This window comes from Lontra canadensis, unplaced genomic scaffold, assembly GCF_010015895.1.
Source record: "Lontra canadensis isolate GAN:19392208 unplaced genomic scaffold, GSC_riverotter_1.0 scaffold70, whole genome shotgun sequence".
NCBI classification, from domain to species: domain Eukaryota; kingdom Metazoa; phylum Chordata; class Mammalia; order Carnivora; family Mustelidae; genus Lontra; species Lontra canadensis.
Genome location: NW_022631064.1, coordinates 8,622,473 through 8,649,890, shown reverse-complemented (window position 1 = coordinate 8,649,890; position 27,418 = coordinate 8,622,473).

Below are 27,418 nucleotides of genomic sequence, written 5' to 3'. Positions count from 1 at the left end.
GTTTGCCCTCTATCATTAAGAATCTGTTTCCTATTTTGCCTATCTCCCTTTTTCCCCTATGATTGTTTGTTTGTTTGTTTGTTTTAATTACACATATGAGTGAAATTATATGGTATTTTTCTTTCTCTGTCTGACTTATTTCACTTAGCATGATACTCTAGCTCCATCCAGGTCATTGAAAATGGCAAGAATTCATTCTTTTTTATGGCTGAGTAATATTTATATTAATATTAATACTGTATTAGTATAGTAATATAGCTAAGTAATAATTATATATATGAAATAGTGTGTGTGCTATCAAAATTTATGCTGCTCTTCAAGATACACACACACACACACACACACACACATCACTTCTTTATCCATTCATCAGTTGATGGACATTTGGGCTCTTTTCATAATTTACCTATTGTTGATAATGCTGCTATAAAGATAGAGGTGTATGTATCTTTTCACATGGGTATTTTTTATAATCCTTTGGGCAAATATGTAGTAGTGCAATTGCTGGATGAGAGGTTAGTTTTATTTTTAAAATTTTAAGGAAATTCCACACTGTTTCTCAGACTGGGTGCATAAGTTTGCTGTCCTTCCAACAGTGTAAGAGCATTCCCCTTTCTCCTCATCTTCACCAGCACCTGTTATTTCTTGTATTGTTGATTTTAGTCATTCTGACAAGTGTGAAGTGATATCTCTTTGTAGATTTGATTGGTATTTCCCTGATGATCGGTGATGTAGAGCATCTTTTCATGTGTCTGTTGGCCATCTGGATGTCTTCTTTGGAAAAATGTCTATTCATGTCTTCTGCCATTTTTTAACTGAATTACTTATTTTTTGGGTATTGAGTTTTGTAAATTTTCTATATTTTAGAGACTAACTTTTTATCTAATATGTCATTTGTAAATATCTTCTCCTATTCTGTAGGTTGCCTTTTGGTTTTGTTTGTTGTTTCCTTCACTGTGCATCAGCTTCTTATCTTTTTTAAAATATTTTATTTATTTATTTGACAGAGAGAGAGATCACAAGTAGGCAGAGAGGCAGGCAGAGAGAGAGGGGGAAGAAGGCTCCCTGCTGAGCAGAGAGGCCGGTGAGGGCTCAATCCCAGGACCCTGAGGTCATGAATGACCTGAGTCAAAGGCAGAGGCTTAACCCACTGAGACACCCAGGTACCCCAGCTATTTATCATGATGAAGTCCCAATAGTTTAGTTTTGCTTTTGTTTCCCTTGCCTCTGGGGGCTTATCTAGAAAAAAAAAAAAGAAAATTGCAAGGCCAATGTCAAAGAGTAACTGCCTGTGTTCTCCTCTAGGATTTTGATGGTTTCCTACCTCATATTTAGGTCTTTCATCCATTTTGAATTTATTTTTGTGTATGGTGTAGTAAAGTCATCCAGTTTCATTCTTTTCCATGTTACTGTCCAGTTTTCTAAGCACCATTTGTTGAAGAGACTGTCTTTCTTCCATTGGATATTCTTTCCTCTTTTGTCAATAGTCCATTGACCATAAAATTGTGGATTCATCTCTGGGTGTTCTGCTTTATTCCATTGATCTAGCTGTCTTTTTCTGTGCAAGTACTGTGCTGTACTTTTTCTGTGCTAAAGGCTTAATTCTTCAATAAATAAGTAAATGGCTATTTTAATTAAACATGTAACATTTTTATATTTTATATTAACATTTTGACAAACACTAATTCTTTTTTGTCTGTTTGACCACTAATTCATTTCAGTTCATATGTATTTTTGTTTATAAATAGAGTGCAGTAGAATTGCTCTACAAACTCAAAGCATCATATATGGTCTATGGGATAAAAAGCCCCTTTCAATAGTAAAAGAGTCACATCTGGCAACTATGTTCTGTTTCAGTAAAAAATATATATATAAATAGAGCAGGAAAATAAAATCAAATACCTATGACTGCTCTGTATTTATTTTGAGATTTAGATATTTTTTCTAAAACTTAACCAAATAAATAGTTTCTTGAGCTCCCTGCTCTAAAGACCCCCAAGAAGATCTTTCTATTATTAACTACCAGGGTCAGCTTCTTTAACCCTGGTTGACTTTTGAGTTCATTTTTCCGTCTTATTCAAAGCCTCTGGGACTCACTCTGCTTCCTTTTCTCTTTATTACTGTCACCTTCCACTCTATACATTGGCATGTCTAACTACCAGGACCAGCTCCAATATAGGAATCTACCTATCTCCTATTTTGGCTCTGTGTGTGTGTGTGTGTGTGTGTGTGTGTGTGTGTATGTGTGTGTGTGTTTTGTTGTTTGTTTTTGTTTGTTTTGTTTTGTTTTCTGCCAGTGAAAAAAGGTATCTAGAAGGTCATTTTCTACATTACTGGTATTATGGTCACATTTCTCTTCCTTTTCTAAATTAAATGAAAATCACATGGAATACCTAAATCATAGATAAATAAGATGCTTAACATTATTTTATTTTAGATCAGATTCTACCTTAAATGATAAATAACGAAACCAACAAAAAATAAAAGCAACAATATCAACAAGTCCATCCAAATCCAGAGGCTTATAAAGTTCCCAAAAGTCTTGCATCTGACTTCTTAGTGCCCATTTATAATGGCCTGGTGTTGTGATTCTACTGTGCCAGGGTCTGCTTTGCTCTGTGTTGTTTCACTGTGCCATATGGAAAGCTGCTCAAGTATTTCTTACCTTGAGACTCAACTGTGGCACTCATATTTAGTGGAGGAAGGATCTTTCTTCTTAATATCAAACTAAAAATCAAAACCCTTTTTTTTTTTTTTTTAAAGAGGCCTATTTTTAACTCTTGAAACACAAATAGTTAATTCCATCATTTTTCCTGAACGGTGGATCTAGTACTTTCCTTCTAATGGTGGTAATCTTTAAGTCTGAAAGCTCCTTTTTAAAGACAGGTATCCTTAATTTCTATAATAGCTCCACAAAATAAGTTTCTTTCAATGTTTTAAGGTGAAAGAAGAAGGTAGGAACCAGTGTGTGTTTATTCTTTACTAAAGCATTCTGCTGCAAAACAAAAACAAAACAAACAAGCAAAAAAGATTTTTGTTTTAAGGCTTTTAATTTTATATGTAATGGAAATGTATACAAGGTTAGTTAGTTTCAAGGGTATCATTACTGCAGTAAGGATGAGTTTAGTGTTTAAGTGAATGACTTTTGGTGTTGAAAGATATATTTTCAGCTGCTCTCTCACTAACTATTTCCCAAAGCAAAATGATTAAATATCTTTTACTTGGTTCCTTAGTACATAAAATTGATATTACTTCACTTAGTCTTGGATTCTAATTACATTATTTTATTAATTCCTAAATCACATGGCTTAATTCTTTCATATATTAACATCTCTGGAAGATGCCTTTTACAATCAATATGTGAGAAAAGAATTGTGGAATAACTTACTTGGCAAAAATATAACATCCTATAATTTGCTAAAATATGATATATGAGAGGGAAGGGGCAAGATGACAGAAGAGTGGAGGACCCTATATCAACCAGTCCCCTGAATTGAGCTAGATATCTACCAGAGCACTCTGGAAACCCATGAAATCAGCCTGAGATGTAAGACTATATATGTCTGGATCTCTACAAGGGGAGAGGATCATCAGTGGAGAGGTACAGAGGAGTTGGGAGTGCATGGACAGATATCAAAGGATAAACAGAAGGTGGAGGGAGCCACCAGAAGTGAGACATTAGAAAGTAATACCTCAGTATGAAGGTGCCCTGCACTTGGGGACCAGCAATAGCTTGGAGACTGGTGGCTGTGCGATGGGAAGGGACTGATAATACCACTCAAACAGAACAAAGGGACTTAAAGGACAAGTGTGGGACTAGGCAGCAGCAGGTGTGGACCTAATCCCATGGTCCCAGGACCGGCCACAGCCATTGCCTTCCTGTGTCTGAGAGGACCTGGAACAAACTTGAGTCAGCAGTCCCTAGGGCTTGTGGCTGCCACCTCTACCACAGCAGCTGCTGCCTCTGATGTGGCTGAGAGGACTTGGCATGGACTTGAATCCATGGTCCTGGGAACAGCAGCTGCCAGGACTGGGCTTGCCCAGACCAGTATCACTCATGGTTTTGGTGGCATGGGGGTACACAGACAAGCAGAGGCTTCTAGTGACCACTGAGATGGTGGCTGGGGGTGCACACCACTTGTGGGAGGCTGTGGTATTCAATGGGGCTTGCAGAGGGGGAGTTTGTATTTTCTGGACCACTCAGAGAGAAGCAGACTGTGGCTTATCTCTGAGGTGGAGGCCTGGGTGCTGACAGTTTACTTTGCTCTGACCCTCTAAAAAGGCACAGAAAAGCCACCAGAGAACAAAAGCTCCAGAGAACAAAAGACCAAAAAACTGGTTTCCATGGAGCCCAACCCCTTAAGACCAGGTAGGGCAACTCCACCCAAGCAGGACTGACTGAAAAACAATGTGGCAGGCCCCTCCCCCAGAATACAAGCTGAAAGAACAAGAGGACAACAACCACAGGGTCCCCATAAAACTGTAAAACCCCAACACCATGGGAAAATAGTATATTAAGCTCTTGGTACTGCCTCACAGCCTGTATATTTCTTAAATACAATTCTCTCTCTCTTTTTAATTCTTTTTCATAATTCTTCCTCTTTTATTTTTTTTTTTACCTACTTGTATTTCAACTAGATGTTTAATACAACATATTCCATAGTAACTATTTTATTTGAATTTTTTATCCATATACTTTTTTCTTTTTCTTTTTTATAAATATATATAGTATGTATGTATGTGTGTATATGTGTGTGTGTGTGTGTGTGTGTATATATATATATATATATATATATATATATATATATATAGTCCTTTTCTGCCTGTTCAATATTGCCTTTATAAACATACCAGTTTTAATTTCCCTATATCTCTGGAAAGTTGAGTCCTTTAACAAAAATAAGATACACCTAGGAAGTACTGAAATACACTTCCTCACTCACATTGAGGGATTATAACCTCCTTCCCATCACTCCCCCTTTTTATTTTATTTTTTTTTTTCCTTTGTCAGTCTTTTTGTTTGTTTTTGTGTTTTTTAGTTTTTGTAGTTTACAAATATTACTCATGGGGCTCATTTTGACTGAGTGTCTTTTCTTATTTTCTTTCCTTTCTTTTTGGCAATGACTTCCAATTGCTCCAAAACTTGCCAGGGTTCACCTTGTCTGGATCATGGTTGATATTTTTAGCTACACATCCCCTCAAACACAACTCAACAGAATGACAAGGAGGTGGAATTTCCAACAAAGGAAACATGCAGAGACAATGGCTTCTCCAGCAGATCCAATGGATACAGATCTAAGGAAGATGGCAGAAATAGACTTTGGAGTAATAGTTATGAAGACAATAGTCAGGCTAGAGAAAACTATTAATGGCAACATAGATTTGTTAAGGACAGAGTGAGAGCAAATCTGGCAGAACTTAAAAATGCTATCAATGAGATCCAATCTAATCTAGATACTCTGACACTTAAGGTAAATGAGGCAGAAGATCAAGTTAGTGATCTAGAAGACAAACTGATAGAAAAGAAGGATCAGGAGGAGGCCTGGAACAAATAGTTTACAACCCATAAAAACAGAATTAGAGAAATAAATTATGCCATGAAACATTCCAATGTCAGAATTATGGGAATCCCTGAGGGGGTGGAGAGAGAAAGAGAGAGGCCTAGAAGATAGATTTGACTAAATCCTAGTTAAGAATTTCCCTAATCTGGGAAATGGAATAAATGTTCATGTCCTAGAGTCAGAGAGGACACCCGCAATATCAACGAGGGTAAACCAACCCCCCAGAATGTTAAAGTGAAACTTCCCTATCGTAGAACCAAGGAAACCATTTTAAGGGCAGCCAGAGGGAAGAGATTCTTTACATAGAAAGGGAAGAACATCAGAATAATATCAGACCTGTCCAAAGAGACCTGGCAAGCCAGAAAGGTCTGACAAAACATATTCAGGGCACTAAATGAGAAGAACAGGCATTCAGGAATTCTTTATCTGACAGGCTGTCATTCAGAATAGATGAAGAGATAAGAAGCTTCCAGGATGGCAAGACTGAAAGAATATGTGACCCCTAAGCTAGCCATGTAAGAAGTATTAAGGGGGGGTTCTATAAAAAGAGAAAGACCCCAAGAGTGATACAGAATAGAAACATATAGAGACAATCCATAGAAACAAGGACTTCACAGTCACCATGATGACAATAAAATCTTATCTGTCAATAATCACTCTCAATGTGAATGGCCTAAAAGCTCCCATAAAATGGCACAGGTTTGAACTTTGGATAAAAACACAGGACCCATTCATATCCTGTCTACAAGACACTCATTTTGAACCTAAAGATACATCCAGACTGAAAGTGAAGGGATGGAGAATCATCTTTAATGCCAATGGACCTCAAAGAAAAGAAAGAAAGCTGGGGTAGTAATTCTCATATCAGACAATATCTAACAATTGATATAATAATATCTAACAATTGCAAATATCAATGCCCCCAACATGGGAGCAGCCAACTACATAAGCCAACTGTTAACAAAAATAAAGGGACATCTTTATAATAATTCCTTAATTGTAGGGGATCTTAACATGCCACTCTCAGCAATAGATCACCTAAGTAGATAATCAACAAAGAAACAAGAGCTTTGAATGAAACACTGGACCAGATGGACCTCATAGATATATACAGAACATTCCACCCTAAAACAATAGAATACTCATTCTTCTTAAGTGCACATGGAACTTTTTCCAGAATAGACCATATACTGGGTCACATATCAGGTCTCAAGTGATAGCAAATTATTGAGATTATTCCATGCATATTTTCAGACCACAATGCTTGGGAACTGGTACTCAACCATAAGATAAAGTTTGGAAGAAATCCAAATACTTGAAAGCTTAAGACTGTCCTAGGTTAGATCAACCAGAAAGTCAAAGAAGAACTTAAACAATTCATGGAAACCAATAAGAATGAAGGCACATTGGCCCAGTACCTAAGGGATACGACAAAAGCGGTCCTAATGGGGAAATACATAGCCATCCAAGCCTCACTCAAAAAAATGAAAATTTCCTAATACACAAACTGTCTTTACACCTCACAGAACTGAACAATCAAAAACAAATTAACCCATGGGGCACCTGGGTGGCTCAGTGGGTTCAGCCTCTGCCTTCAGCTCAGGTCATGACCTCAGGGTCGTGGGATCAAGCCCCGCATTGGGCTCTCTGCTCAGCGGGGAGCCTGCTTCCTCCCCTATCTCTGCCTGCCGCTCCGCCTACTTGTGATCTCAATCTCTGTCAAATAAAAACATAAAAATCTTAAAAAAAAAAAGAATCTCTAAAAACAAATTAACCCTACCCATGCACAAGAAGAGAAATAATTAAGATTAGAGCAGAAATCAATAAATTAGAAACCAGAGATACAGTAGAACACATTAATAAAACTAGAAGCTGGTTCTTTGAAAGAATTAATAAGATTGATAAACTACTGGCCAGCCTAATCCAAAAGACAAGAGAAAGGACCCAAATTAATACAGTTTATGAATGAAGAGGGAGAGATCATGAATAACACCAAGGAAATAGAAACAATCACCAGAAATTATTATCAACAGCTATATATCAATACGTTAAGCAAACTAGAAGAAATAGATGAATTCCTGGAAACCTATAAACTTTGAAGACTGAAACAGGAAGAAATTGGCAACCTGAATAGACCAGCATCTAATGATGAGATTGAAGAAATGATCAAAAACATCCCAAAAAACAGGAGTCCAGGATTTGATGGGTTCCTTGGGGAATTCTACCAAACATTCAAAAAATAAATAATTCCTGAAGCTTTTTCCAAAAATAGAAACAGTAGGAAAACGTTCTGAGGCCAGCATCACCTTGATCCCCAAACCAGGCAAAGACCCTTTCAAAAAGGAGAATTTCAGACCAATATCCCTGTTGAATATAGATGCCAAGGTTCTCGATAAGATCCTAGCTAATAGGATCCAACAGTACATTAAAAGGATTGTCCACAATGACCAGGTGGGATTTATCCCTGGTATACAAGCATGGTTCAACATTCACAAATCAATCAATGTGTTAGAACAAATCGGTAAGAGAAGAAAAAAGAACCACATGGTCCTCTCAATTGATGCAGAAAAAGCATTTGACAAAATACAGCCTCCTTTCCTAATTAAAACTCTTCAGAGTATAGGGATGGAAGGAACATTCCTCAATTTCATAAAATCCTTCTATGAAAAACTCACAGCAAATATCATTCTCAATGGGGAAAAGCTGATAATTTTCCCTTAAGATCAGGAACATGGCAAGGATGCCCATTGTCACCACTATGTTCAACATAGTACTAAAAGTTCTAGCAACAGCAATCAGACAACAACAACAATATGAAATAAATAAAAGATTCAAATTGGCAAAAAAGAAGTCAAACTTTCTCTCTTCACAGATGATATGATACTTTATGTGGAAAACCCAAAAGGCTCCACTGACAAATTTCTAGAACTTATACAGCAATTCAGTAATGTGGCAGGATACAAAATCAATGCACAGAAATCAGTTTCTTTCTTTTCTTTTTAAGATTTTATTTATTGGGATACTTGGGTGGCTCAGTGGGTTAAAGCCTCTGCCTTCAGCTCAGGTCATGATCTCAGGGTTTGGGATAGAGCCCCACATAGGGCTCTCTGCTCAGTGGGGAGCCTGCTTCCCTCTACCCTCCTCTCTCTGCCTACTTGTGATCTCTGTCTATCGAATAAATAAGTAAAATCTTTTAAAAGAAAGATTTTATTTATTTATTTGGCAGAGAGAGAGAGATCACAAGTAGAGCAACAGGCAGAGAGAGGGGGGATTCAGCCTCCCCGCTGAGCAGAGAGCCCAATATGGGGCCAGATCCTAGTACACTGAGATCGTGACCTGAGCCAAAGGCAGAGGCTTAATCCACTGAGTCACCCAGGTGCCCCATCAGTTGCTCTCTAATACACTAAGTGAAACTGTAGAAAGGGAAACAAAAGAAATTGATTGCATTTACAATAGAACCAAAACCTATGAGATACCTTGGAATAAAAGTAACCAAAAAGGCAAAGCATCTATACTCTAGGAAATATAGAACACTCATGAGAGAAATTGAAGACACAAAAAGATGGAAAACACATTCCATGTTCATGAATCAGAAGAATAAACATTGTTAAAATGTCTATGCTGCCCAGAGCAATCTATACTTTTAACACCATCATAATAAAAATATCCTTGGCATTTTTCAATGTGCTGGAACAAACAATCCAAAAACTTGTATGGAACCAGAAAAGACCCCAAATCTCCAAGAAATGTTGAAAAAGAAAAAAAGCTGGGGCATCATGTTGCCTGACTTCAAGCTTTATTACAATCCTGTGGTCATCAAGACAGCATTGTACTGGCACAAACACAGACACAAAGACCAATGGAACAGAGTATAAAGCCCAGATATGGACCCTCAACTCTGTGGTCAAATAATCTTTGACAAAGCAGGAAAAAAAATATCCAATGGAAAAAAGACAGTGTCTTCAATAAATGCTGCTGGGAAAATTGGATAGCTATACACAGAAGAATGATACTAGACCATTCTCTTACACCATACACAAAGATGAACTCAAAATGGCTGAAAGACCTCAATATGAGACAGGAATCCATCAACATCCTAGAGGAGAACATAGGCACTAACCTCTTTGACATAGGCCACAGCAACACCTTTAAAGACATGTCTCCAAAGGCAAGGGGGGAAAAGAAAAAAGTAAAAATGAAGTTTTGGGACTTCATCAAGATAAAAATCTTCTGTACAACAAAGGAAAAAGACAACAAAACAAAGATGCAATCCACAGAATTGGAAAAGATATTTGCAAATGACACTACAGACAAAGCAGTGATATCCAAGATCTATAAAGAATTTCACAAACTCAACACCTACAAAACAGATAATCACATAAAAAAAGTAGGCAGAAGACATGAACAGACACTTCTCCAAAGAATACATACAAATGGCTAACAGACACATGAAAAAATGTTCATCATCATTAGCCATCAGGGAAATTCAAATCAAAACCACATTGAGATACCACCTTACACCAGTTAGAAAGGCAAACATTAACAAGGCAAGAAACAAGTAATGTTGGAGTAAATATGGAGAAAGGAGAACCCTCTTACACTGTTGGTGGGAATGCATGTTGGTGCAGTCACTTTGGAAAACAATGTGGAGGTTCCTCAAAAAATTAGAAATAGAACTATCGTATGACCTGGCAATGGCACTACTGGGTATTTACCCCAAAGATATAGATATAGTGAAAAGAAGAGCCATATGGGCCCCAATGTTCATAGCAACAATATCCATGAGAGCCAAACTGTGGAAAGAGCTGAGATGCACTTCAAGGGATGAATGTAAAGAAGATGTCTTCCATATATATAATGGAACATTACTCAGGCAATAAAATGATGAATACCCAACTTTTGCATCAACATGGATGGGACTGGAGGAGGTTATGCTGAGTGAAATAAGTCAAGCAGAGAAAATCAATTATTATATGTTTTACTTACTTGTAGAACATAAAGAATAACATGGAGGACATTAGGAGGAGGAAGGGAAAAATGAAGGGGGGTGGGTTTGGTGGGGGAGACAAACCATGAGAGTCTATGGACTCCAAGAAACAAATGTAGGGTTTTAGAGAGGGGGTGAATGGGGGGATGTGTTGGCCCAGTGATGGGTATTAAAGAGGGCACGTATTGCGTGGAGCACTGTTTATGTATTGTTATACATAAACAATAAATCTTGGAACACTACATCAAAAACTAATGACATACTGTATGGTGACTAACATAACATAATAAAAAAATACAATGTAAATAAATAAATGAATAAATAAAATAAAATATGATATATGAGATAATGTATAAAAATGAAAATTAAGAGCTAGGCTTTGGAAAGAGAGTGTCAAAGATAAAATTCCACTTTTGCCTCTGACTAGATATTTGAACTTCAAAAGATTTTTTTAAACTATTTTAGGCCTATATTTTTGTAATTGTGAGAAACTAATGATATAAACAATAAATGTTTAATTTGTTATTGTCAGCAGAAATGATGCGATGGTTAGAAATATCTGACATATAGCCACTGTTCCTTAAAATTAAGTGGGCTTTAGTAAAATGAAAATGAAATAAAATCCATTTTGAATTTCAAACATCTGATTTGTTTTTAGAATCAAATTAGCTAGTACTCCACATTTCCAAATTATACTAACTTCCTCCATGAAATTCCCCTTCAGGCCAGTGATGCAATCAGAACAAATCATTACTTTCAAACATCTATTCATTCAGTCACTTTCACTGAATGAATTTCAGAATTTTCATTGTTTTCTAAATGGTGAAGTGTATTTCAGAAATACATACATGTCTAATATATGTATCAGAACAGATTTCTGGTAGAAATGATAGAATATGATATGAGGAATTTGAGAAACAAGACATGGTATCACATGGGAAGGGAGGGAAAAATGAAACAGAATGAAACCAGAGAGGGAGACAACCCATAAGAGACTCTTAATATCAGGAAACAAACTGAGGGTTGCTGGAGCGGAGGGGGGTGGGAGGGATGGGGTGGCTGGGTGATGGGCATTAGGGAGTGTATGTGATATGGTGAGTGCCATGAATTGTGTAAGACTGATGAATCACAGACTTGTACCCCTGAAACAAAAAATACATTATATATTAATTTAAAACATGATCGAATAGTGGAGCTTGATAAAACAGATATTCAGAGAAATTTGTTTCCTTTTTTTGTGGTATAAAGGTAGAAAACTTCTTCTTTAAATAAGTAAGTTGCTTTTCTAAAAATTTACATTAAAAAAAAAAAAAGGACAGACCTTAGGCTTTGTCCTCCTTGAGAAGGTATGCTTTATTTTTCCCTCTATACAAACTATCTTTCTTAAGTGCCACCTGTCTCATCATTTGGATATTTGTAGTCAGGGTTAGTTTTGAATTGAAAGAAACTGTATGAAGTCTATACTACTAAAGTATGAGAAAACTTTTCTTTTTTTTTTTTTTCAAGGATAACAATATTGTTTAAATTCTTAAATGCTAAGACAGTGCTAAGTATATATAGGCAATCAGGTAATAGTTCTTAAATTACAGGAAAAAAAAAGTATCACTTTAAAAGCAGACAATGTATCTTTTTTTTTTAAGATAATCTATTCTTTTTTTTATTTTATTTTTTATAAACATATAATATATTTTTTTCACCAGGGGTACAGGTCTGTGAATCGCCAGGTTTACACACTTCACAGCACTCACCATAGCACATACCCTCCCCAATGTCCATAATAACCTCACCCCCCAGCAACCCTCAGTTTGTTTTGTGAGATTAAGAGTTACTTATGGTTTATCTCCCTCCCAATCCCATCTTGCTTCATTTGCTCTTCTCCTACCCCCTTTACCCCCATGTTGCATCTACTCTCCCTCATATCAGGGAGATCATATGATAGTTGTCTTTCTCCGATTGACTTATTTCGCTAAGCATGATACCCTCTAGTTCCATCCACGTCGGCCAGTATCACCTTCATCCCAAAACCAGACAAGGATCCCATCAAAAAAGAGAACTACAGACCAATATCCTTGATGAACACAGATGCAAAAATTCTCACCAAAATACTAGCCAATAGGATTCAACAGTACATTAAAAGGATTATTCACCACGACAAAGTGGGATTTATTCCAGGGCTGCAAGGTTGGTTCAACATCCGCAAATCAATCAATGTGATACAACACATTAATAAAAGAAAGAACAAGAACCATATGATACTCTCCATAGATGCTGAAAAAGCATTTGACAAAGTACAGCATCCCTTCCTGATCAAAGCTCTTCAATGTGTAGGGATAGAGGGCACATACCTCAATATCATCAAAGCCATCTATGAAAAACCCATCGCAAATATCATTCTCAATGGAGAAAAACTGAAAGCTTTTCCGCTAAGGTCAGGAACACGGCAGGGATGTCCGTTATCACCACTGCTATTCAAGATAGTACTAGAAGTCCTAGCCTCAGCAATCAGACAACAAAAAGAAATTAAAGGCATCCAAATCAACAAAGAAGAAGTCAAAGTATCACTCTTCACAGATGATATGATACTATATGTGGAAAACCCAAAAGACTCCACTCCAAAACTACTAGAACTGGTACAGGAATTCAGTAAAGTGTCAGGATATAAAATCAGTGCACAAAAATCAGTTGCATTTCTCTACACCAACAACAAGACAGAAGAAAGAGAAATTAAGGAGTCAATCCCATTGACAATTGCACCCAAAACTATAAGATACCTAGGAATAAACCTAACCAAAGAGACTAAGAATCTATACACAGAAAACTATAAAGTACTCATGAAACTTTGCTTTTCAAACGTCCTGAAATTTGTATACCCATCTATACTAGTTACCTATGGCTGCTCTAGCAAAGTGCCACACAATGGGAGGCTTGAAAGAACAGGAATTAATTATATCACATTTCTGAATGCTAGAAGTCTGAAATCACAGTGTTTACACGACCATGCTATCTAAAGGCTCTAGGGGAATGTCCTTCCTTGCCTTTTCCAGCTTTTGGTAGACTCAGATGATCTTTAGTTTGTAGATGCATTATTTCAATCTGTCCTCTTCCTCTTTCTTCATATGACATCTGCCTATGTGTCTCTGTATATTCACATGGTCATATTCTTATAAGGACACCAGTCATACTGGATTGAGGTGCTACCCTATTTTAGTATGACCTAGTTTTAATTTGACTAATTATGTCTACAAAGACTATATAGCCAAATAAGATCACATTTTGAGGTACTGAAGCATATTTTTGGGAGACATAAATCACCTATAACCTATAATACCATAACATAATCATACAGATATATGTCCTATAGTGATTTTTAAGCACTATTGTATTTTATTTTATAATATGGCTGAAGCATCACTTGGACTTTTGGACCTTTTGAAGCTCTATATACCTAGCATGTATAGTCTAACATGTAGGTAAGAAACCCAAACTATATATTAATACAGTCCAATCTTATGTGAGAGCCCCATATACAAATGTGAGGTACAATTTATATGTATAATTTGTATATAATTTCCCTATCCCTATAATGGCATAAATGACTTCTTTCAATGTGGTTATACTAGAAAATCCTTATTTTGTTTTCTACCATATAGGAAAAAAATGTTGGAGACACATGTTGTCTGGAGTTTAATGAATACTGTTTCCTCAGCTTTTATTACAAAGTCTTTCTGGATCATTTTTTAAAAGTCATTTAAACAGACCATGTTGAAGTGTCCTTCCAGTCTATAGTCTCTCAGTTTCAAAAACTTCCCCTTGATTACACTTGGCTAGCAATTCTCATATTTATATCAAGAACCTATCCTTACCAGTAAATACACTATTTCTAAAATCGGCTTCAAAAATCCCACCCTCTCCAATCATCACCTCCGCTTCAAATTCATTTACTTTAGACACACCTGGGCATAATTATTGGCTTTATGAGCGTATTCATGGTGTTATCTTTTTGGCCGCTGAACTAAACTCCCTGCCTTCCCAGCGTGAACAAAACTCCTAAGCATTACTAGAACCAACTACTCACTCCACTGGCACTGCTCTTAAATAGTTAAATGTTACTAAAGAAAATAATAAAAACTGATTGAATTATAATACTGTAACTTCATGATCAAAAGCCTCAAATGGGTATTGAACACCACACAGTAATTTGATACTGTTTTCTTCATAAGTTCATACTCCCACTCTCTGAGATGTCTACTATGCTAATTCTCTGTTCTCCTCAACCTATCTATACTTCTTTTTAACCACATTCTCAGTTTATGGCCTCTCCTCATACTTCACTAGTGATATGGAATCCATCTGATGGAATTTTTTTTCCTTTTTTCATTCCCAAATCCACAAGCCAACTTCTATCAGTAGCATTGTATCAGTATTTCTATCTGATTTTGATCTATTTTATTCTCAAATGACCTTCAATTTCTGTGCCTCTACAAGATCATTACCTTTCACATAAAAACCTGTCCTAAAACTTACTTTCTAGATGAAAAGGGAAGTAAAAATGAAAAAAAAAAATTGCAAAAGGAAACAAGGAAACATCAACAAAGCAATTCTACCTTAACTTCATATCTGTTTCCATGTACTCTATTCTTTTTTATCTTCTGAAACAAATTATCAACATGATCTCAAAATTCTCACTTTTCATTCAACATTTGAACAAACAAAACATTTCAGGTGCCTGGGTGGCTCAGTGGGTTAAAGCTTCTGCCTTTGGCTCGGGTCATGATTCCAGGGTCCTGGGATCAAGCCCCATGTCGGGCTCTCTACTCAGCAGGGAGACTGCTTTCCTTCCTCTCTCTCTCTGCCTGCCTCTCTGCCTACTTGTGATCTCTGTCTGTCAAGTAAATAAATAAAATCTTAGGAAAAAAAAGAAAAAAAATATTTGTTGTTGTTGTTTTTTTAACTTAAAAATAATATCTATTTTTTGAAACATGGTTGTAAAGACTCTTATCATTACCAAATATTCTCTTAATAACCGCATGGAAGAGATTTGTAAGTATTTTCTGGCTGTTCATTAGAAGGGAAGAAAATTGGTTTCTGTGGCCGCTTTTTGACACACCAGCTTGTTGAAAGTTCATGTATATGAAGACTGGAATCATAGGTATAAACTTATGAAAGAACAATGTTACAAAGCTAAACTGAGCCAAGGTCTAGCATGTTCAAAAAGAAGGGACGTGGAATTCTGTATGCTATTATATTAAGGAGCAATAAAACATGGACCCATCTAATATTCAAAGCTTTGTGCTTTTAAGCAGAGGTGGGAGGATGCTGAGTTTGAGAGTAGCAACGAAAAATAAAAGGATGCCAAAGTCAACATTAAGCCCAAATTTCAAGAGATATAAAAAACAAAGTCATCACTTGGAGGAGGAAGGCTATAACTAAAAAAGTGTTCTTTTTTTTTTAAGATTTTATTTATTTATTTGACAGAGATCACAAGTAGGCAGAGAGACAGGCAGAGAGGAAGGGAAGCAGGATCCCTACTGAGCAGAGAGCCTGATGTGAGGCTCGATCCCAGGACCCTGGGATCACGACCTGAGCTGAAGGCAGAGGCTTTAACCCACTGAACCACCCAGGCATGCCTAAAACAGTGATCTTAAAAAAGGTGGTAGCTTTCTGTTAGAACGTGAATGGGAAAGAAGGGGTACCTAGGTGGCTCAGTCATTGAGTATCTCCCTTCTGCTTAGGTCATGATCCCAGGTTCCTGAGATCAAACCCCGAACTGGGCTTCCTGTTCAGAAGGAAACCTGCTTCTTCCTCTCCCATTCTCCCTGCTTGTGTTCCCTCTCTCACTGTATCTCTCTCTATCAAATAAATAAATACATATTTTAAAAAATGAATGGGAAAGAAAAATCAGAAAAATTTGAAGATATGGGCAAGTTCTCAATATGGAGAATGTTGGGGGGAGGTGTTAGAATGGGATATGTATAGTCCCCCAAGTGGAGACTAGTAAGTAGAGAGCTCATGGTCAAGTGATGGGTTTTTAGAGGAAGGTGTGAATGAGGAATAACCTAAGAGACCTAGGTTTCTCTTTGATGTTTTATAAAAGGAGGAAAAAATGTTGAAATTATTCCTAATATCTTTGAGTATCTTTGAGGCAGAATATGAGGCACTGGAGGAGTAGGTGTCTTGATAGGTCGTGCAGTATCCACCCTGTCTACTCCTTAGCTTCTGTTGATGAAGGTCTCCAGGTTACAACATGGATGATACAACTAAACATCAGGGCCCACTCTTTGACTCTTACTAGTAAAAGCATCAACTACATATTTTCCATTTAATTTATTGATTTAGATAAACCAAAATAATACTGCCTATTTTAAACAGATAGTGAAGCAGAAGAAAAGAAATTAAGAAAACGATCTCATTTGTAATTGCACCAAAATAGTAAGATATGTAGAAATAAACCTAATCAAAGACGTGAAAGACCTATACTCTGAAAACTATAAAATACTAACAAAAGAAATTGAAGATGACACAAAGAAATGGAAAGATATTCTATGCTCATTGATTGGGAGAACAAATATTTTTTTTTAATATTTTATCTATTTGATAGACAGCACAAGTAGGTGGGAGGGGGGAGTCTCCCTGCTGAGCAGAGAGACAGAAGCAGGGATCGACCCCAGGACCCTAGTATCATGACCTGAGTCGAAGGCAGAGGCTTTAACCCACTGAGCAACCCAGGCACCCTGGAAGAATAAATATTGTTAAAATATCTATATTACCCAAAGCAATCTACACATTTAGCATAATCCCTATCAAAATATCACCAGCATTTTTCACAGAACTAGAAGAAACAATGCTAAAATTTGTATGGAACCAAAGAAGACCCCAAATGGCCAAAGCAGTTTGTAAAAGAAAAGCAAAGCTGGAGACATCACAATTCCACACTTCAAGTTATATTACAAAGCTGTAGTTATCAAAACAGTGTGATACTGGCACAAAAACAGACACATAGGTCAATGAAACAGAATAGAAAACCCAGAAATAAATCCACCATTACATGGTCAACTAACTTTCAACAAAGCAGGAAAGAATATACATCGGAAAGAAAGATAGTTTCTTCAATGAATAATGTTGGGAAAACTAGAGAGCCGCATGCAAAAGAATGAAATTTGACCACTTCTTTTACACCATACCCAAAACTAAATTCAAAATGGGTGAAAGACCTAAATTTGGGACAGGAAATCATCAAAATCCTGAAAGAAAGAACAGGCAGTAACTTCTCTGACATTGGTCATAACAACTTTTTTTTTTTTTTTTTTTTTTCCTAAATAAGTCTCCAGAGGCAAGGGAAACAAAAGCAAAAATGAACTATTGGGATTTCACCAAGGTTAAAAACAACAACAACAACAACAACAACAAACTTATGCATAGTGAAGGAAATAATCAACAAAACTAAGTCAACTTACAGAATGGGAGAAGATTTTTGCAAATGACATATTTGATAAAGGGTTAGTATCAAAATATATGAAGAACTTACAGAACTCAACATCCCCAAAACAATCCAATGAAAAAATGGGTAGAAAACATGAACAGATATTTCTCCAAAGAAGACATCCATATGGCCAATAAACACATGAACAGATGTTGAACATCATTTATTATCAGAGAAATGCAAATCAAAACTACAATGAGATATCACCTCTCACATCTTCCAAAATAGCTAAAATCAACAACACAAGAAGAAGAAACAGGTGTTGGCAAAGGTATGGAGAAATGCAAAAGCCCTCTAGAAAACAGTACGGAGTGTCTACAAAAGGTTAAAAACAAACAAACAAACAAACAAACACACAAACAAAACTCCCCTATGATCCAGCAATCACACTACTGGGTATTTACTCAAAGAATACAAAATACTAATTCGAAGAGATACATGCAGTATTATCAACATCAGTATTATCAACAATAGCCAAATTATAGTAGCAACCCAAGGGTTCATTGACTGATGAATGGATTAAAGATATGGTATATATATAAATGGAACCTTATTCAACCATAATAAAGAATGAAATTTTGCCATTTCAATGGCATGGTTGGAGCTAGAGAGTATTATGCTAACCAAAATAAGTCCATCAGAGAAAGATAAATAGTACATGATTTTACACATATGTGGAATTTAAGAAATAAAACAAATAAATGGAAAAAAGAGAGTGAAAGAGAGAAAGAAACCATGAAACAGATTCTAGCTAAGGAGAACAAACTGATTGTTAATAGATGGAGGTATGAGTTAAATCGGTGATGGGTATTAAGGAGAACACCTGTGATGCATACCAAGTGATGTATGGAATTTTTGAATCACTATATTGTACACCTGAAACTAATAAAACACTGTATGTTAACTAGAATTAAACAACAACAAAAACAAGCTTTGTGGATTAGACCACATTTCCTTTTAATATTTGCTGTTATCCCATAGACAGTGATACAGTTTTCCCTAGCTAGAAAGTAATATATATATATATTTTCTTCACTTTTTTTTTTTTTGATAAAGTGCTTATGTAGGAACTTGGTTGAGATTTGTTTGTGGAGATATATACATATATAAATTTTTACTGCATTATGATTAGAAAATATGGTTTCCAAAATTTCTATATTTGAAATATTCTTCAGATTTTTTTTTTTGGTATGGAAACAAACAAAGAAAAACCAAAAACTATCCATGAGTAATGCTTTTACATGTCTATATATTTAATTGAATCTGTTGATTTGGGGATTATTTAATACTTTTATTTTTGTCCTTACCAAATCTATTTGATTTTAAATAACATATATGGATAATTATAGATATAATTGCATTTTATCTAATTTTCATTGACTTCTGACAAATTTAGCAATATATAATGTGTTGTCATGTTATCCATGAATATTTACTTATGGCAATTGCATATTCATAAAGGTGTATCTATTATTTTACAAAATATTTTTTTCTTTCTGAGAATTTTTAACCTTTAATAGCACTTTATTTGATCCAAATATTGCTAACCCTAGTTTTGTGATATTTTGATTTGTCTGGAAACTCTTTAATTCACACACTAGTTTCAACTTTACTTTTTTAAATATATTTTATATAAATTTAACATTTTCTTTTATAATGCCTTAATTGCTTATGTTTCATAAACCAAATGAACAAAACTTCATTGTTTTCATTTTGCTTATCATTTATTTTTTAACTATTTCTAAATCTGTAACTAATTTGATTAAGTTGGTATGTATTTTTTCCCTTCTGTAGAAGTTTTTTTTCTACTTTTGCACTTTATCAGTTAACATTAATTATGCAATTTCATGGTGCATCTTAACAAACAAAACATATATGTATTACATGAGGACATAGCAATTGTTCCCTCACTGTTTCTGCTCACCAAGTAAATTGAAGCTTTTGAACAGTTGCATGCTTCCAGTATCTTCCACTCTAGCTGCATGCAATAACAACAGCTAGCATTGCAGAAGACTGAATACAGGTCAAGCACTGGTCTTTGAACTTTACATATAACAACACATTCAATAATCACCAAAACCCTAAGAAATGGACTCTGTCATTATCCATAGTAATATTAAAACTCAATGACAGCATGGGTTTCTGTTGTTTTGTTTACAAATATATACTAAGTACCCGAACAGTGACTGGTATATAGTTCGGCTCAAAAAATATTTCTTTAAATAAACACATCCACAATTTTACTAATGTGGAAAACAATAGAACAAAGAGGTTTCATGATTATTAATTTCACCACCAATAATTAGTAGAACCTAGACTGAAGACCAGGAACTTTTGTGTTAAGAATCTATGCTCTTAGATTATACCATTTTTTTTTTAAGATTTTATTTATTTATTTGACAGAGAAAAAAAGATAGCACAAGCAAGCAAAGGGAGAGGGAGAAGCAGGCTCAGCAAGGACCCCCACTGGGACTTGAGCCTAGGACCCTGAGATCAGGACTTGAACTGAGCCACTCAGAAGCCCACCATTATACTTTTGGAAGAGGTTTTTTTGTTTGTTTGTTTTGTTTTTGTTTGTTTGTTTAGATTTTTCCTCTCCCATAAACAAAAGTCTATGTTTTCTCAAAATAGTTTAAAAATTTTACTTTCAGAATGTCTATTCTCTTTCAAAACACCATTTTCATCCAGTAATATTATATATTCCCAGTCAATGTATCAGTATCAAGACCTTTCCTAGGACCCACTGCTTTCTTGTCACTGCTCTCAAGGTTCTCTTTACATCCAGCCTAAGTGCACCTGAGGTCTTGGCAGAAGCGGATGGCTTGGTGCTGTAACTGATGTTGTAAGTGGAGTGTGGAGTTACTGTTAGAAAATGTACTGTAAACCCTAGGAGTGATTGTGGGAGCAACCTAAATATGAGCAGCGTTCCTGTTTTCAGGCTGTTGAATGCAATGTCCTGATAGGAACAGGATCCCATCATATCCTGGGGCAGGGCATAGAGAAGGAGCTATGAAAGAAAGTAAACCTCAACTCCCCTTCCTAACTCCAGCAATTGCTAGCACAGACATTCCTTTTGTCCCTTATCCCATTATTACCTCCCGTGTGCCCATGAGTAGGGGAAGGTGCAGGCCTGCTTTCTGGCTTCGAGATAATAACCATCTCTTGTTATTCCTTTCCCATGTTTTGATACATCTGTCCTTGCTTTGCTGATAAAAATTAATTAATTAGTTAATTAATTAAAAGCTATGTGTAGAATTCAGCTGTTGTTACTCTCCCTTATAGAGGTATCCCAGCATGGCCCCTCAGATTGGTGTCTGAGAGTATCATTTCTGTGCACAAAAACAGTGGAGGGTTTTTGCCACCACTTCTATTCTCTTCTCAAGCCTTCTGGGTATGGGCAAAAATAGGGACCAAAGAGATAGTTCAAAGGAAATATCTAACCCATAAAGGCTAGGGAGAGTGAAAAAACTGGACCCTGGGCCAAAGATTGCAACCGATCCACACAAGAATGATTGAGAAGGGTGAAAAGGGGTTGAAAAATAAAGTTTCTCTGAAGAAAAAAAAAATGCATGTCACCAATTTTCTCTCTCTTTTTAAAGACTTTATTTTTTTCTAAAGCAGTTTTAGATTTACAGCAAAATTGAGAGGAATGCACTCTCCAAACATTCAAACCCTCCCTCATTAACAACGTCTCCCACCAAGAGTGGTGCATGAATATTTGCTGCCACCCCACTATCATCCAGTCTATTGTTTACATTAAGGTTCACTCTTGGTGTTGTACATTCTGTGCATCGGGCAGATGTGTAGTGACATGTATTCATTATTATAGCATCATACAGAATAGTTTCACTGCCCTAAATATTCCATGCTTCACTTCTTCACATAGCCCCTCACAACAACTGTCTCCATAGTTTTGTCTTTTCCAGAATGTCATATAGTTGGAGTCATACAGCATGTAGCCTTTTCATATTGGCTTCCTTCACTTAATAGATTGTCTTTAAGTTTCCTCCATGTCTTTTCATAGCTTGATAGCTCATTTCTTTTTAACACTGAATTCAATTTTCTTTTTAGGAAGAGATTATAAATCTGTCCTTGAAACTAGATCAGCAATTAAAGGTATGATGCTCATTGAACACCCTATATCACAGGTGGAGAATGTAAGTTCCATCTCATATCTTGATGGGGTTACTTAATACCCTCAAAGGAATTTCAAATGTAAGCGGCACACTCTTAGACTGCTTATTTAGATCATTTTCTTTCTATTATCCCATGCATCATTTCTGACCATAACCTCCTTCTCAAATTATATGTATGGTATATTTTAATGTCATACAATAATATTTAAGAGTAAGAATGTATATACCGAGACAAAAGAGGGGACAGTCTGACTGGAGTAGAGACGAGTGAAAATCAAGGTCAAATTTCATGAAGTCAATCATCCTTGAAGAGAATTCTTTAAACTCAAAGACATCAATAGGACTGTGGTAAGGATTGAGGTAGCTTGGTACTCCCTAGAAAGAGAAGTTCGTATAAACTGAATAGATTTGAGAGAGATATGCCCAGGCAAAGAGGAATGCAGAAAAACACATAAAGACACTGTTGTTAAAGGATCTATATCATGAAGTAATGCTATCTTTCTCTGAAGCTGAGATTTTTGCGTGTTCCAGAAAACCTAGCAATGTGAGATGTCCTTCAGTCACTTGGACAAATCCGGCAGATTTTACTCCAAGCCTTAATATCACATTTGGTACCAATGTTTAATACCCACCTCAGATTATGTGCTTATTACCAAGCAGGAACAGATTATCATGCTGTTTAACACAGCTTGAAATTGCTATCTGCCTTAGAATTGTATCTCTTTACAGGCTTTATGGTCTTTTCTGTTTTGTTTTGTTTTTCTTATTTATTTATCTTTTCTATCATAACTGTATGTATTTTTTTACTAACAAATTCAACTTTCCCAGAAAACTTATTGTATTACATTATAAAGCAGATTAACACCAATGAAAGCAGATTTATAAAGCAAAGCAAAAAAAAAAAAAGGATCAACAAACAAAAATGGAAAAATTGGTATCTCTAAACTTTCCCATACACTGACATATTTCTCATTATTCTATTCTGGAAAGAAAATAGCATTTTAGTTTGAAATCTCACATTCACATAATTTGCACTAAATAAAGAACTGTCTGAACGCTGAAAAGTTATGCTGAAAAATTACTTATTATGCAACATAATTAAATTGTGGCTCTAATTTTTGGCATCAATAAAATAATATGAAATAATTTATATTATAAACCACAGCCTTTGTCATGATTTAGCACTGTGTGCTAAAACTTTTTTGGGTGCCCACAGGGAATAGGGATCTCTTCAGAACTTCTCTATAGACCTAGTATTATAGAGTTTGAAGATCAGCTCTGGGATGATGAACAGTAGGCAAAGCTGATAAAGGTAAACTTAGAGCAGAACCATTAGCCATGTGACCAGAATTGATCATGAGAAATAATGAAAAGTAAAGTAAGAGGGATAATTAATGACAGGCACACAGCAGTGCAAGTTCAGCTGTGTGACTGTAAAATATTCCACTTTGAAGGTTTATGACTGGGCCCTGTGGTTTCTAATGCTCTTAAATGAATGGAAAGAATGCCATGTCATCATATCATAGAGTTCTAACACAGTTTTTAACATTTTAGCATTCATTCACTATATATTTATTTATGAGATTAAAAATAATTATAATCTTATTTCATATTTTATCATAACTCTTCTAAAATTTCCCCCTTTGTATTTGAAAATGTTTAGAACATGGTAAGCACTATAATAGACTTTTTAAAAGAAAGCTATCCTTACCTAGTATTGAGCCACTGACTAAAGTCTGGTCAATTCTCCTTCTTGAGCAGACTATTAAATTCACATTCCAGATACTTCCATCATGGTCATGGGGTTCTCACTCTCCAGGCCACCATGCAGCACTCTTAAGAGCCCCAGGCCAGGTACCAGAAAACTAGAGGCAGTCACTATCCCCCTCTTCCAGAAATTATTCAAATCAGCTAATCTATAGGAAGCTCACAAAACCTACTTAAGCCCATCCCACTTGTTATACATAAAAGGCCTCTACAGTTGCAACTTGATGTTGTCTTCTCCCCAGATCAATTTACTGTGTGGCCCTGCCTGGAAGCCTTCTCTCCTCTGGCATATATCAAAAAATTGTGTCTTTCTTCCATTCAAATGTCATTGTTATGTCCTCCTATCAAAATAAATAAATAAATAAATAAATAAATAAATAAATAAATAAATCTTATAAAATAAGCACACCTTCCACGTTTGTGGAATTAATTCATGAATGATTACCCATGATTTTTCAGACCTGAGGCAAGTTCCTAGAATACTGGCCAGTTTTGAGGTATCACGTGTAAATACAGAGTCTATAGTATCTGAGAAGCAAGTGTGGAAATACTAGCATTTGGTTTTCAAATGACATTGAAGTTAAAAACAAATAAACAAACAAAAATACACTATATTCTCTTACCATAGCCACTTTGCAACCACTTTGCAACCATCACTACCCAAGACCAAAAGTTACAAAGACTGACAGGTTCCTTAGGGCTTTCACAATTTCACAATAGCTTTCCATTTTGCAATCCTGGTCCCATGGGCTTCATCCACTGACCTACAAATCTACACATACATTTTCAAAGGCTTTTCAAAATATCATATTTAATATTTTCAGGTGACAGATTTCCCTTTCTTTTGATTTCCTTTCTTTATAATTGGAAAGATTTTTTCAGGATATTTAGTTCACCATATTGAGAGAATTTATGTTTGCTAATATAATCTTAATAACCATACAGATCCAGAAGACAGAAAGGGCCCAGGACTCTATAATACACTGATCAAGCTCTACTCTAGGAACATTGCCAAACCTGGACAAAACTACAATTACAATGTAAGATAACACATTCTTAAGGAAAGTTTGGTATAGCTAACAATGAGGAGTAAACTCAAAGGGGGCATGATGGCCAGTATCAGCCTTTTGAAAGAATAATTGTAAAAAGAGGTGCTTGCTCTGCTTCTGTTTTCTAATCATTTCTAAATGGCATGTCATTTGGACCATTAGAAGGAACAGGATTTCCTACATACTACATTTTTTACAACATGTAATAATATATGTTGGGGAACATTACCAAAAAGATGTGACTGTCAATTTACTCTTGAGCTAGACCTGGGCACTCAGAGGTTCCTTGCCCCTCTCCTGTCCTTAGAATGTGAATTCTGCTTACCTTTCCACTCCTAGAGGCTGTTCCACTCCAAAAACATAGTCTCGAGGTGGTGTTGAAAATGCCTGCATGGTATATGTGACTAAACACAGATAGGGCCTCTACATACGTTTAAGACTGGGAAGAGAGGTGCAGGGACCCATTCATCTTACTACCATCCAAGACAAGAATAGTATGTAAGTTCCTTTTACTATTATTAGAACTGCCATTTACCAACTTGGACTGGCCGGCCTCTTTCTTATGTCTCTCTTTGTCCTCTGAGTACGGGGACCAGTTTCAGATTATACCAGGAAAGCTCCTGCCATGGTTGCAAACCAGCAAGTACATAATCTTCAAAAGCATAGAGTGTATCACACTTGATCATCCTTACGAAAAATCAGGTTTCACCTTTAAGAGTCATTCACCTCTGACTGTGTTATACAAACCTTTAATCTGACTGGCAGTGTTTGTCTTGTTTTGTCTTGTTTTTTTCTTTTTTTTTTTTTGTTTTTGGGTTTTTTTTCATTTAATATAATAAGTCTGCTTTTGTTTCTTGTAATGATTACTCTTGCTACAGCACCTATGATGCAGACTCTCTTTACTATGTAAACAATAGAAATTCCAAAAAAGAATATGTCTAGTTAAGTCATGTTTTCAACATGATACTGACAATAAAATGTCCTATATGTAATATTGTATCTGTAGAGCACACATAAACTGTCTTGGTTACAAAACTCAAGAAAGTGCTTTATTCCCTGCCAGCTGGCATCCATTCCAAAGAAAACCTGTTTAAATGTGCTGTTGTCTACATACAATCTCTTTTAATGCACCCCAAAGTCCACTTTTATAACAAGCTTTGTTCGTGAGGTTGTTTCATTGGAGCGATATGTACTGGAAGTCATAAAAGAGAATTAGTAATGTAGACACAGAACAAAAAAACAGAATTCATTTGTTTGTAAATTGTGCCTTATCTGGCTGAGGTACATATTTATGAATGATTTGTTAGATTTACGTGTGATGTCCTAGGAGACAGCTGTGTAGGAGCTTATATTAGAAGCAAACTATGTTTTCATATTTTACTTATTATCCAGTCATTCTCAATTTAATCTTTTAAACAACTTCCCTGACCTCAGGTGTGACACAAATCATTTCTTGATGTTTTAAAAAAATGGAAGTACACTTATCTGTGTATTGCAGGAATGATTTTCTGAAACAAGTGCAGATGTCCAGGATTTCATGAGAGCAAACTGCTATTACATTGTAATATGATAAACAAACATGAATACAGCCTCTTTTCTTTCTTATTCATAAGTATTATAGATGCTAACTATTTATCAAGTCATGATGTAAACCTTCTGTCGGGATTCACTTTCTTTAGTGATTTGTTATTTTTTTTTTTTAATGAATGAAACAGTTTTCTTCACCATTGCATGGGGAAATAATTTCAACATTTAACTGACCTTGATGTTGATAATTTTTGGATTTCAGGATTAAAAATAAAGTTCTTTATTCATACACACACACACACACACACACACACTAGATATGTGAACAAGCATGACTTGTAGGATGTAGTGATCATGAAACTAGTTTTAATTTCAGCTGTCCCTGAAATTCTAATGGATTTCTTCTTCCTTTGACACCAGATGAAAATTCTTATAATATTCATGATTTTTATGCTCACTGTTAGGTATAATTTAAAGGCTTTAATCCTTTAAATCAGAGAACACAGTCTTACATTAAAAAAAAAAAAGAAAAAGAAAAAGAAATGACCAGACCCATATAATAATCAACAGTTCATTTTTTATTCAAAGATAAAACTTTTCTCCCCTTTCCTTTTCAAAGACCTTCTGTAGTCAGGAAGCATCATAAAAGGGAACTTAATTGGCTTTTTCTTCTTTAATATTGTATCTCTTCCTCCATCCCTATTAAGGATGATGTGAGACAAGATCTTAATCTGATAAAAGAAATTCTGATTGACTTTGCTTTATAAGCTCTGGCCTGGCAATGTACCTAAAAATAAATTCATTCTCTCAATAAGTACTTTTAAAGCTTCTTCTGGTATTATTTTTATTTTTGAATTGTGTCCTCTATAACTAGGGTTTGTCCTGTAATGTCCTTGGGTGATATTGTATTT